General features: G+C 32.0%; 1 protein-coding gene across 1 annotated transcript in view; it reads left to right on the forward strand.

Annotated features, from left to right (window-relative positions):
* LOC142555072 (uncharacterized) overlaps window positions 1–14,239 on the forward strand; it is a 42,917-nt gene that overhangs the window by 23,066 nt on the left and 5,612 nt on the right. The window lies entirely within an intron of this gene.

Raw genomic sequence — 14,239 nt, forward strand, 5'->3', positions numbered from 1 at the left:
CTAGGGATTTTGATGTTATTTAGATTTTTATTTAACTGCAGTATTTTTTTTCAGTGATTGAGTAACTTTTAGTACGCATGGTGGACTGTTTTCTTTCGCATGCATGTGTATGAGCATTTTCGAAATTAGCTTGCAAAAAAAAATAAAAATTCTAGTAGTATTTTAGTAGCACGAGTCGCTTCACACCCAATATCTAATACCCAAGAAATTAAATTAATTGAGACATTTACTTCAATATAAAACATACCCTTGGCAGAACTCTTCTACGCTAGATATTTCTTACAATTGCGCTTCCAATAACCACGCTTCTTTCAGTGGAACCAAACATCTTCTACCTTATCGGGCTTTATGGGCCCTTTAGAAATGTATGAGGCATTTTTCTCACTTGGTTTGTTTTTCTTGGAAGGAGCGGTTTCCCTTTTCTTTTGGGCCTTTCTTCATCCCAGATGAGGAACCTACTAGGAAAATATGTTTTTTTCTTTTGAAGGTGGCTTCATCGGCAGTAAGCATGTTGACCAAATCTTCAAGGCTGGCATCCAGCGTGTTCATATTAAAGTTCACCACAAACCCATCAAACCAACGCGGTAGTGACAACAGTAGAATGTTCGTGGACAATTTATTTGAAATAGCAATGTCCAGGCCCACTAGATTCTCGAAGGGCCCAATAATTGTCACAAAATGCTCATGCACCGAGGCCTCTTCTCGTAGGTGTGATGTTATGAGCTCCTTGACAATAGCATGCCTCGTGGATGTATTTGTTCACTATACAACTCTTGCAGCTGACCGTAAATTTTGGCAGCATTTACAGCTTCCTCAAACCGTCTTTGGCAACTCGTTTGACATAGAAGTCAACATATAGTTCTTAGCCTGCAAATCATGGTCCCACCATTTCTCAAGCCTAGCCAATTCCTCGTCAGGAACATTGGCAGTAGTTGTTTTCGGAGACTCCTTATTTAGCACATATGTTATTTTATCATAATTTAAAAAAAAAATTTAATTCCATAGTCAGTCTAGGTAATTTGGTCTAGTTAGCTTGTTTTGATCGAGTATAACAGATAGAGGATTTCATGAAAACATCGTAAATATACTGAAATTAAACAGAATAAATGTCACTAACTACTTTAAATATTTTATAAGACATGAAATATGAACTTTTGGTTTTATGAATTTCTCCCACTATTTTGACATTTTCACAATCCTATGGTGAAAACGGAAAATTCAATTCCCTTATTGGGGAGCAAGGCCAAAATAGTAAATTATGATCTCAATTATCTCTTCTAAAAATGATCATCATGATCAGCCTCGCAGTCTATCAGTTCAAGAAGATATGGTAGCGGAATGGCAGAGGATATAGACCAAGATGCTGCTCCAAATCAGCTTGCAGTAATGGAATTTACACCAAAGGAAAAAGGGAAAGGAACAATTCAAATTGAAGAATTCTCCCCTGGACTTCCACTAGCAACTGATGTGATGCTGGATAGTATTTTATCTGAACTGAAAATTCTTGGTTCCAGTATCTCTCAATTCAAATCTACTCAGTTGCTGCATTCTTTGAGTCTAGCTGCCCTAAAAGATCACATGATGAAAGACTTGAAGAAACTGACGAAGAATGTAGCTGCTCTCTTTCAAACAGTTGAGAAAATGAGAAGAGAAATAGCTACGATCCCTACTCTACTTTCCTCCCAGGAAATACTCAGGAATATGATTGATTGATTTTGCACACAAAAGCCTCTCAAAGAAAATTGACTTGGTACAAGATTAGCTGGCTGAAGTATAGCTCAAGTCAGTTTAGCAGTCCTTCTCCTCACTAAATCAGCAAAGTGTTGAAAAAAAGGGAGAAGAACAGCTGACAACAGCAGTGAGGACTAGCAGCAAGAGAAGGAGAGAACCAGTCAAACCAACTGACAAAGGACCAGCTGAGAAGAAGTCCAAGAAGTGATCAAGTGTCCTAAGTCAGTTTTTAGTCTATTGGACATATGTATTATTTTCATTTTGAAATGTATGTATGAATCTGTACTTATCTCTTTCAAACTCAATGAAAAATCTTTCCTGATTATGTACGAATCTGTACATTATTTTATCTACAATCAACCTTTCTATTTCAGTCTATCATATTAATCAGTTCATTAGTCCAAGATATCTAAGTTTTGTCAAACACCAAAAAATGGAAAATTGTTAGAATATTATAAGTTTCAGAGTTTGACAATATATCCGCAAGAGAACTGAAGAACGAATAGATCAGATAAATCGTAACTGAAAGAAAATTTAAAAACCGATTACACAAAGTTCAGTAAATGAATTGATATTTAGAACTGAAGACTTCGGTTAACTGAATTGGAAGAATTTTTATCTACTAAAGTATCCCAAACTGAAATGACATCAGTTTGAACTGAAAATGTCCAGCTGAACTGATCCGTCGATTAGTTGGCTCCTGATAAGTTAGCCACGACATTAGTTGAAATATCAGCCGACAAACCAACAATTCGTACAAAAGCAGAATAGATGTAACAGAGCAGAACAGTCTGATATTTCATACCACTGTTAGATAAAGTCAACAGCTTGAACTAAACGACGATTCAACAGATATTTGTCATTAAATGCATTTAATATGACAGTTGGGATCGAAGACTATATATAGCTGATCAACTCAGTTGAAGAAAGTTAGTGAACATACTGAATACACTATTGACGATCGTAGATCAGCTGCGATACTCTCTTCAAGAATTTTCTAAATCTAAAAATCGCATACTTACGCTCTTATTTTTGTATTAATTAGTAGCATTCAGGCTACTTGTTAAGAGCGAATCCATTATTTGTTGTAAGGAATTTGAAAATTGAGAGTTCCAGTTTGGCAGTTTATAAGTCCAATTGAAGTATATTATTACAATGTGTTGTAATACATCAAAGTTTTTTTTAGCGAAAAACCTATCATTGAGAAAGAAAAGGTGATGTAGGAGCATTTTATGACTCCGAACATCCATAAAATTCGCATGTTCTAGTTGATTGCCTATTCAGTTTTTGCTATATCATACACTCAGTATTCAATCTATATTTCAGTCTATTTCAGTACTATTATTAATTGATTGATTTATATCGACAAACAAGAATTCAGGATCAGTCAAATAAAAGACTGATTCATACTTAAAAAGATTTCAAAAAGTTCGAGTGTTTATTCAGCCCTCCTTCTAAATACTCAATTGTTTTAGCCAATCCTATCACATGTCGATCATGACCCATCAATGTTGAATTTAGTGGACGGTCACCATGAGATTCCCAATTATCTAGGCAAATCCATGGGAGTTTCACGTAATTCACATCAAGCAAGTCAGTGGAAGTCACAGCTTTCCAGCGTTAAACCTCCCCAATTATCTATGACAAAGTCTGATTGCGGGTAGCATTCATTATGCAACCACCGTTGATGGAAGACAATGAAATATTAAACTTTTTTTTTAAATTTTCTTTTAATGGGCTTGATTTAAATTTTTAATCTTATCCAAAATGAGAGATTTTTAATTTTGAAAATTTTTCTCATCATTTGTTTTAAAATCTCGTGCCATGTTTATTTGTATGTTTGACGGATTCATGCAACTCTTGTTATTATATTAATAATAACACACATACTAATTATTTATAATATATCACGTGCATTATAAATAATAAAGAATGATCGATAATCGAGAGCTAATTGATTCATATGAGTCATATATGGATCCATGTCCAAAATCTAGGTAAATGTAGGGATGCAAATGCAATATTACATAAGCTTCTAATATTTGACATATCTTTGATCTTCAAAACTCTTGAGGATTTGTTCACACCATATTCATATCTTGATCTCCCACTAAATCTAATATTTACATTAAACTTACATGACACATTGGGATATAAATTTAAAGGGTTAGAACGAGTCATAAACCAGACTCACTTTTAAATAATTATCAAATAATTAAAAACACAACATGAAAAATATTATAACATACACCTGTCAAATTGGTCATGGATCTCGATCATCCTTTTCGATATAATATCAAATATTATATTAAAATCATAATATCAAATATTATCAACAAATTGTGTATATTACAAATATGTTACTAACTGTCATAATTAAAAATTAAGTAAACATATTTATTTAATTATCCAATTTATTAGTAATTCAATTTCTTGTCAAACTCCTTTTACCATAAATAATAAAAATCATAATTTTAATTTATTTATTTTATAATAAAATCATATGATTTAATTAAAATTATTTTCAAGGATAAACTTACACAATTTTCATAAAATATCAATTTGCACCCATAATTTTAAAAAATCATAAAACCATATTCGGGCAAAAAAATTTTAGCACATTGACCAGGGACTGATCTCGAGAATCTTTTTTTCCTTACCCGCTGCCCAAAATTTTCGGGCAGCGTACTGGCATTCGCAAAACAACCATTTAAAAATGAATCTGGCAGTCGCCACTGCCCAGATCTGCGACGGCCACCCGCGGGCAGCATCTTGGTGTTTGCGTGTGTGCGCACGCACATGTTCTACCCTTAATTGTTCTTGGCCGAATGCGCAGAATTTTTTTTTAAAAAAAAATTTCAGGACCTACGATTTTAAATTCTTATGCAGTTAGAAGCAACTTTTTCAACACAATTTAAACAACAAATCATACGATAGAGAAACATTGGCTCTGATACCACCATAGGAGTACCGTTTTCTCGCACCCAAAGTGAAACTAAAGTTTAAATTTTTTTTTTACATTTAATATGTTCCTTGGACATCGTATGATTTAAAATATTTGTAAGGTATTTAGATCTGATTTGATTTTACGTATATAACGTCGGCTCCAACTATTCTGAGTTTTAACTGGATATAGCTCTTCTTGTAAATCCCTACGAACAGATTTTCCTCCGTCTTCGTTCGTCAAATTAATACAATGATTAGAGAATTTGTTTCTCGTACAGATCACACTAGAGATCAAAACGAAGTTTGTGTCGAGATTGGATCGTCAGAATTTCAGAAGTCCGGTGGTGTTGCGGTGGCGTCAGAGCCGAAATTTTGTTCTCCAAAATATGGGGTGGGCGAAATTCTGAGGGAGAGAGGAAAAAAAATTGGACAAAATTTTGTGCAAAAGTTATGTTATTTCATATAACATTTAATAAAATATTTATAAGTTTTCATTCCTGATCAAATGAGGAATCCTACTTGAATCAGGACACTATAATTCTGTTATTTAAAATTCTCATTCAGTATTCTATTTTCTTGAAAATTCCATGCAAATTCAACCCTTGATAATGCATGATATATCTATATCATTATATGCATGATATATCTTAATATTTCTATATGTACATATATATACACACACATATATATAGACATATTAAGAATCAAATAATTGTTATTTAATTTCTTGATTAAATATTAATTAAATGAACAATTTTAAACTCCTCAAGAATATTCAGTGAGAATTTTGTCATAGTAATCATCAATGCTAATATTATTATTTAATTAATAGAATCTAAATTTACTAAATAAATAATTATGGACTAATTATAACTCCGATCAACGATCAGATATTGCCGATGTGTTGAGATTACGAATCTCATTCATATAATGAAAATTTTGAACAAAATTTTCCATTGATCTTTTTTTTTTTTTTTTTGCAGCTGTCAGTTTTGTTATCTCCTTCATCAAAACAAGCATTTCCACTCTCCTCACTTAGTTAGCTGTTAAGCAAACTTTCATATCTTCTATTACATGGAATCAACTTATAAATTTTTTTATAAGCAATTTGTTTGATAACTATCAAACCATAGTCGCAAAATTCAACTCCTTGAACTTGACTATCTCAATGGGAACACACCATCCACTACTTGTGTGATCATCAATAGTTTAGGGATACAACTAGTCATGCGTTCACAGCCACATTGTGATTCAGAATAACATTTATTCTTATTTGGACTTACCCTAATTAGCCACATTCTTTTTCATCAACCCCTTGATCATTAATTTTAGAACTCAAGTGTGATCGCACTCATTGGATCATGATAAGAGAATCTAGTAGCATCGCCCCATTATTTCATAGGAATCACAAATAGTTACTACAAGAACTTTAAGTTATGGTTAGCATACAATACGGTCCCTTCAATATTTATATCTCGATCGAATCTGCAACCTTCGGTATATCGAGAATTACAAATGAATTCATTAACGATGTGATATATTTTTGAGTAATAATAGTGACATCATATGTGCAGTTAGGAAAACACATTTTTCTAAAGCACGTGTCTTCCTATGTTCAGAGACTCGTTGCACTATTATTTCATCAGATCGCATAAAATATCTTCACACGTAGGAAAACGATGAATTTCTGACTGTAATGCATTGGCCCCTACGTATTTTGAAACTACGCCCAACCTCACCACCTGTTGACCCTCATTGGAGTCGGTAAACAGATTAAAGTGCATGCTAGAATATAGAGCCTCTATGTTGTCCAGGGCCAAAGGACTAATGGTATGCAACCATAACCATTGACTATTCCACTCGATAAGTGATAACCACTTGGACAATCCGATGGAGAGTTGTTCAATGCTTTATCAAATGATCAGTCATCTGTATGAATAGAAATTTTCATGCCCTTACTAATGAAACATGATATTTACATCATAGATGTTAGTCTCAATCTCAATCGAAATTTATCCTTATTTTAGGCGACTTATTCGAATAGAAACTTGTTTAGAATATACAATATACTTTCTAGCGAGTTTAATGATCTTACATTGCGAGACAGACCTCATGGTACCAATTGTATATTCAAGAGTTTTGTCTATGCAGTTTGTATTGGTATACAGATTAAGTAATTTCCATAATTTCATAAAACCGTAAAATACTATTGAAATAAAGATTGTTTTTATATAAGAGTCAATAAATCTCAAGTCACAAGTTTGCTTGATGGGAATATATTCTAACACCAACAATTGTGCCAACCTATGTGCCCATCAATGATGTAACACTCACTTATTGGATGTGAAGAAGCATATCAAAATTGTATATCCAATAGATGAGTATCACATCATCGATGGGCACAGAGGTTGCAAAGGTTGATGGGAAGCATAGCAAAATTGATATTAATTTTACTATTTTGTCCACCAACCATGCCAACTTAAGGGTCAACCAATAAGGTGACACTTGCCTATTGGATCGTGATAAAGTATATTAAAATTGTATATCCAGTAGGTGAGTGTCACACATTTGTGGGCACAAAGGCTTGCACGATTAATGGGCAGCATATCAAAACTAAATGTGTGTATGTGTTCACGCGCAAGAAATCATCTATCGAGAACTATCAACGTGACCGGAAATCTTTGTAAAACTGTGACATAAGCTCGTTAGAGTTTCACACATCCTATTAACTATCAATATAAAAAAAACTCAATTGAAAACTTAATAGGAATTCACTGGTACATCAAAGAAACGGAATCGACTTGCCTTGTTTTGTGGTGTGGATGGTTCTAAGATGATGTTGGTGACGAAAAGATAACACAAGGACGGATAAATCTTGCTTGAACACTACATTTTTTGATTTGGACAAGAAAGAACCACAAAAATCATGTTCGCTCCCCAGGCTTTCGCAACACAGCATTGGTATGGACCCAAAGAGATGTCTTTCTAGAACAACAGAATCAAGATCCGTCGAAAACTCAATTTTTTTTTTTCAAAAATCTGGATGGTTTTACGTGCGGTTGGAGATGGGGAGGGGAGAAAGGATTTTCTAATCATACTTTAGGGTGTTTTCTTTCAAATTAAAAGTTTTATAATATTATGAAAAATGTGTTCTAAAAAAATTTAAAGTGCGAATTTCCTTCTTGGTTGAGTAGGCTTGTAATGGATGATCTATAGTAATAAAAATTGCGAGCTTTCTTGTCAAAAAAAAATATCAAAATGCCGATTTACCTAAAAAATTTACTGTAAAATTCTAGAAATCAAACTTCTATCGTGCTCGAGTGTCTTCCTCCGGAAGTCCATCTAGAAACCACCACACCTGAAAAATCATAACTAAATCGAAATATTATTAATTTTTTTTACTTAAATACTTACTTTGGTTAAAAAAACAATGTTTAGCCCTTAAAATAAATTCACGTGGTATTGGTGGACATTTAAATTTTTGGAACATTGCAAGGATTTTATCACCCTAAAATTTAAATGATCACATAGAACGAATGAAACTATTTAAATGCTAGATATTAATAAAATAAATATTTTTTAAAAAATATTTTTAAATTGTATTTTCGTTAATCATGATTTTTCAGAGGATGGGTTCTGTTATACTCAGGTGCGACATCTTGGTATATAAATATAAAAATAAAGAATAAAATTGGATACCGAGATTTACGTGAAAAACTCTTAAAAATTATTAAGGTAAAAACCACTAGTAAGATGAAAAGAATTTCATTATAATATTTTGTATGTTACAACTTCTCACTATATTTTCAAAGAGAACACACACTCTTAATATAAGATAAAAAATATCTTACAAATATTATAGAATAAAACACTAAAATAAGAATGTTATGAGATTGAAGAAGAATTGAAAACTGGATGTACTCAACTAATAAAGGAGAGTTTTATTTATAGAGTTCTATTTATAGAGCTCATCTAGCTTGTAAGCACGAGAAACAAATTCTCAATTGAATTTACCTTTACATTTGACAAATGTGAAGCATGATGATGAAAATTCTTTCAATCTCATTAAATGTGCCGAAAGATTATTCTTTATTCACATTCAACTTGTCTTTGTTCCTCCTAATTGGAGATTTGATTGAGTATCAATATATCTCTACACATTCTTTCGTTCTTGTCATTTCCTACTGCTTGCATTTCTGTTAGGCTACTTGAGGATCTACACCATTCAAACTTTTCAATGTTCACTGGCTTGGTCAGAAAATCAGATGTTAGGATCGGTTGGGAGTGAAAATATTTAGAAGGGGGGAGGGGGGTTGAATAAACACTTAACAATTTTCACAACTTATTCGAATAATGAATCAGTTTAGTGATAAACTGAATTCAAGAATCTTGTTCTCGATATCAATCAGTTAACTTAATAAAAGTGTGGAAATAACTGAAGGACATATAGAATAAAACTGATAAGGAAAAACACAATATTTGTGTATGTTCGGAGATTTCAAACATTCATACCTCACCTCTTCTATCTCAAAGATGGGATATACACTAAGGCACCGTTTGGTTTATTTGATGGTATAATTAAGGAAATTTAGTAAGAATGATAAGCAAAGTTAAAGTTGCGGATAATAATTGTATATTGGATAATATATTATGTTTGGTATTTTTTTCCAGTTGGATAATAGAATGGTAAATAAAATGGTCAATACCCAAAAAACCCTTTGCTCTTTATTAAATTTATTATATTCGATGTTTTTGTTCACCTTAAATCTTATTTCTCTCCACACCATATAATTGTACATACTGCTTCATCTTCACGCAGAACGCTTTTCTGTACAAACGCAAGCATTTTGTTGGGTGAAAACGGTGAGTGAACACATTTATTTTGAACAGATTTTTTGTATTATTCTATTTTCTTCCTCCTTCGCCTCGGAAAAAACACAAACAAAATAATCGGATCTTCTGGAAAAATGATAGATACGAAAATATCTAACCCTTTTAAGAAGATAGTAGATGGCTTCCAGTGTTATTCTTACAGGAATTTCATGGATGTTGCATTCCCATTTACGGCTGCGGAAAGAAGATAAATGAGATTTCTCGTTGAATGTTTCAATAAATGCTAGGGGTTTGAGGTTATTTCGGTAAAATGTGTATGTGTACTACTTGTCAGTGTAGGTATTGCATACAATTGTCTTGGGCTGCATTTAGTATTACTAATATCTGCCATATAGTTAATTGTAACGGGCCATACACAAGCACACATACATTGTCAGCGTACCATTCACGGTACTAAATCAGAATTTAACACAAAATAGCCACTTATACAGGTTATCAAACGGTGCCTAAAAGACTTTGATCTATACAAAGATTTGTACAAACCCACTTCAGTTTGGACTTAAAACTGCCAAAAACTGAAAATCTTAGTATCAATACAATTTTATCAGTACTCAACTGATGTGTAACTTCTTGGCACAACTGATCTCTACAAGATCGAATAATACAACAATGAGTGTTTGTGCTTTAAGCTCAAAGTATAGCCTGAAAGCTATGTATACTAAACGTGAGCTTTTTTAAACTGGAAAGAATATGCTCAGAGTTTTTAACTGTATTGCTTGATAACTTGGGAAACTTCATAACTTGATTACTCTGCTTCAGCTGATCTTCTCGGCTATTTATAGGCTTTTCTTCCAACGGTAACAATGAAAGCATTTTGAATCTTTATATTCGTTGTATAGCCATGTCAACATTCTTCTGACAATCGTACATTGTAGCTTTTCTGAAATTCGGAGTTCCCACTATACGTTGCATTCTGCTTTTGTACAATTGTCGATAGATAGCTACATTCCTTAACTGATGATGTGTCAAAATGATTTATCAGTTGACATAGCCGATATGATTAACTGATTGCTGTGTAACTGACCAGTCTCAACTGATCATCCAGTTGACTGCACAGCTCAGTTAGCTTAGCTCAGTTGCCTTTGATTATATACGCATTAATCTTTAGTTCGGGAAACTATCAGTTTACGAAATTTTAGTTCAGTTACTTTCAGTCTTCTTGATCAATTGTTCAATCTCTTCACACTCAATTTGTCAAACTCCGAAATTAAGTTTCCAACATCAAATACTGTTGGAATATTATAAGTTTCAGAGTTTGACAATTAAATTAAATCCGCAAGAGAACTGAAGCAAGAGATCATAACCGAAAGAAGATTTAAAAACGATGACATAAATTTCAATTAACAAAGTGGTAATTAGAACTGAAGACTTCGCTTAACTGAACTGGAAAAATATTTATCAACTAAAGTATGCTAAACTAAAATGACGTCAATTTGAACTAATGATGTCCAACTGAACTGATCTGTCGATCAGTTGACTCCTTATCAATTAGTCATAACATCGGTTGTAGTATCAGCTGACAGAGTGACAGTTCGTAACAAAGCAAAACAGATGTAACCTCGTAAGGGCGAACGTTGATAATTTTTCTTTTATTGGCAGTAAATTTGTTAGCTGGGGAAACGTAGAATTGCTCTTGCTTTTTGACATATCTGCTTCGAAATTCGCTTTCCAGCCTTTCAATACGCGCGCTTTGATTACGAGGCATTGGTTCCTATATTAAGTGGCCAATCCAAGTAGTTTAATGTTCCCAACCTAGAGCAGAACAGTTTGATACTTTGTACCAATGTAGATAAAGTCATCAACTTGAACTAAACAACTAATCATCATATATTAGTCATTAAATGCATTCAATGTGACTGTTGAAATCCAAGACTACATACAACTGATCTATTCAATTGAAGAAGGTTGGTGAAAACATACTAAACAAACTATCTACAATCATCAATAAGTTGCGATACATTTCTCAAGCATTTCTCAGTTTACAAATCGCACACTTAAGCTCTTATTTTCATTGTATTCATTCGTAGAATTCAGGTTACTTGTTAAGAGCGATTCAGTTATTTGTTGTAAGGTATTTGAAAATTAAGAGTTTCAGTTTGACAGTATAAATCCAACTAAAGTGAATTATTACAATATATTGTAATACATCAAAGTTTTTTAGTGAAAAACCTATCTTTGAGATAGAATGTGTGACGTAGGAGCATTTGAAGACTCCAAACATCCATAAAAATCGTGTGTTCCATTTTACTATCTATTCAGTTTTTACAGTAACTTACACTTAGTATTCAATCTATATTTCAGTCTAATTCCGCACTATCATTAGTTGACTGATTTATATCGACAAACAAGATTTCAAGATCAGTCCAATAAAAAACAGATTCATACTCAAAAGATTTCAAAAACCCAGAGTGTCTATTCAACCCCCTTCTAAACACTCCAACTGTATTAACCGATCATATCAGATACATTGTCCTTTGTATAAATTTTCTGCATATCCACATTTCTCTACTACTTCTCGTAAAAATTGAAATTGAACTCCAATGTGTTTAGTCATGGAATGAAAAGCTGGATTCATTGCAATGTGAAAGGAACTTTGACTGTCACAAAACAAATAAACATTTTCTTGTTTGTGTCTGATCTCCTCTAATAACATTTTAATGCATATTGCCTCCTTGCAAGTTTGAGTAGCTGTCATGTATTTTACATATGTTGTAAAGAATGTCACAACTGTTTGCATAATTGAAACCTAACTTACTGCTCCCCTGCAAGTGTAAACATATAACCATTAGTAGATTTTCTCTTATCAGGATCACGTACATAATCGGAATCGACACAGCCCCTGAGTGTAAAATCCGATCCTCTAAAACATAATTCACCATTCAATGTACCCTTAATATATCTAAGGATCCTTTTAACCGTACTCCAATGGTTTGGTCCAGGATTTTTCATATATCGACTAATTGCTCTCACTGCTTGTGCAATGTCTGAACTTGTACAGATCATGACGAACATAAAAATTCTCACTGCTGATTCATTTGGTACTCAAGACATTTGCATCATTTATGCTTCACTGCTAGGACACATATCAGGGGTTAACTTGAAGTTAACATGAAGAGGGGTCAAGATTGGATTAATATCTTGCATGTCGAAGTGTTGTAAGACTTTCTTAAAATAATTTTTTAAGGAAGCCAAATCTTTCTGTTATTTCTATCTTTCTGTAAGACTATCTCAGTTAATACATGTCGTGTTTTATTATGTATTATTTGGTATATCTGGAACTACTTGTTGGGTTTGCCGTCTCACCAAATTTCATCGATGCAGGTAAGAATGACTGATATGGTTTTGTCTGACTAGGATGAGTGTTCATAGTCGAGAGCACTTATCTGAGCTTTTTAATTCTTCGCAAAATAATTGAGTTTATGGATTTTCATGATGAGTTGATTTTTATTGATTTTTTGGGTTGAGATTATAAATTTCTATGCAGAAATATTATTAGATATTGTTGGTTAAACTCGAGGTTAGGTTGAAGAATAATATTATTATTTTTTATTGTAAATGATGATGTATTTTATTTATAATAAAGGAGATGAAAATTTCAAAAGTTATGTTGCTAAAATTTATTATTCGATTTTTATTTTCTTTTGAGATTAAATTTTCTGTATCTTTATTTAAAAAAAACTATGTAATTTTATGAAAAAAATTAGAACGTTTTAATACAAGTATTATTTATTTGTTTTCCATTCATATCACTTTTTTTAAAACTAAATGAAAGTAATTATGAATGACTAATGATTTCAAAACTAAAATGGAGGAATCAAAAATTCCTTTCTCCGAGGTGAGAAAAATGAGAACCAGAAAAACCTTATTCCATTTTAATATGAAAATCCATCCATTTTTTAGAACCATTTTTAAAAAATACATATATGGTCTATGGAGTATTATATTTATGTACTTTTTTATGTGATTTTTTTAGTGTAATGTACATATTAGTTTATGGTTATCTTTTATGTGTGATTTTTATATAAAGTGTAATTTTAAGTTCACTAAGTTTTTGTATAACCTGTAATTATGATAAATAACTGTTTTTCAATAAAATATGTAAGACTGAACACTTGTCGTTTTACCAAAATTTATAGTTGATAGTAATGATGTAACTCAAATATTTTAAATTATACAATAATCTAAACCACGCTCCAAATTTCTTCTCTAGCTGGGCCAACTGGATAACTATTGTATCTCAACAATTTATATATCAATAATTATACTACTTGTAATCTATGCGAATAGAAAATATGACATTGACTATGATAATAATTAAAACACCAAACATTTGTCACTTTATAAAAAAATAAAGCTAGTGATAATGATACTGCTCAAATATCTTAAAACATACAACACACCTCGATTGCTCTTCTAAAAAAGACAATAGATTCACCCAACAAAATGTGATATTCAATTTTTTTTTTATTTTCATAAAAAGAGGAACATCATGAAAAAAATATTTGAGAATAAGTATTTGTATATTATTGTTTCTATTGTTATTTTTTTATTTTGGGAAATGTTTTGGGTTATCCATAATAATAATAATATTATATATATTATATTATTAAGCTTAACAAATATTAAGTAACTAATTTTTAGTGTCATTATATGTTTTAATAATTATATA

Source organism: Primulina tabacum, chromosome 9 (genome assembly GCF_025594145.1).
Source record: "Primulina tabacum isolate GXHZ01 chromosome 9, ASM2559414v2, whole genome shotgun sequence".
NCBI classification, from domain to species: Eukaryota; Viridiplantae; Streptophyta; class Magnoliopsida; order Lamiales; family Gesneriaceae; genus Primulina; species Primulina tabacum.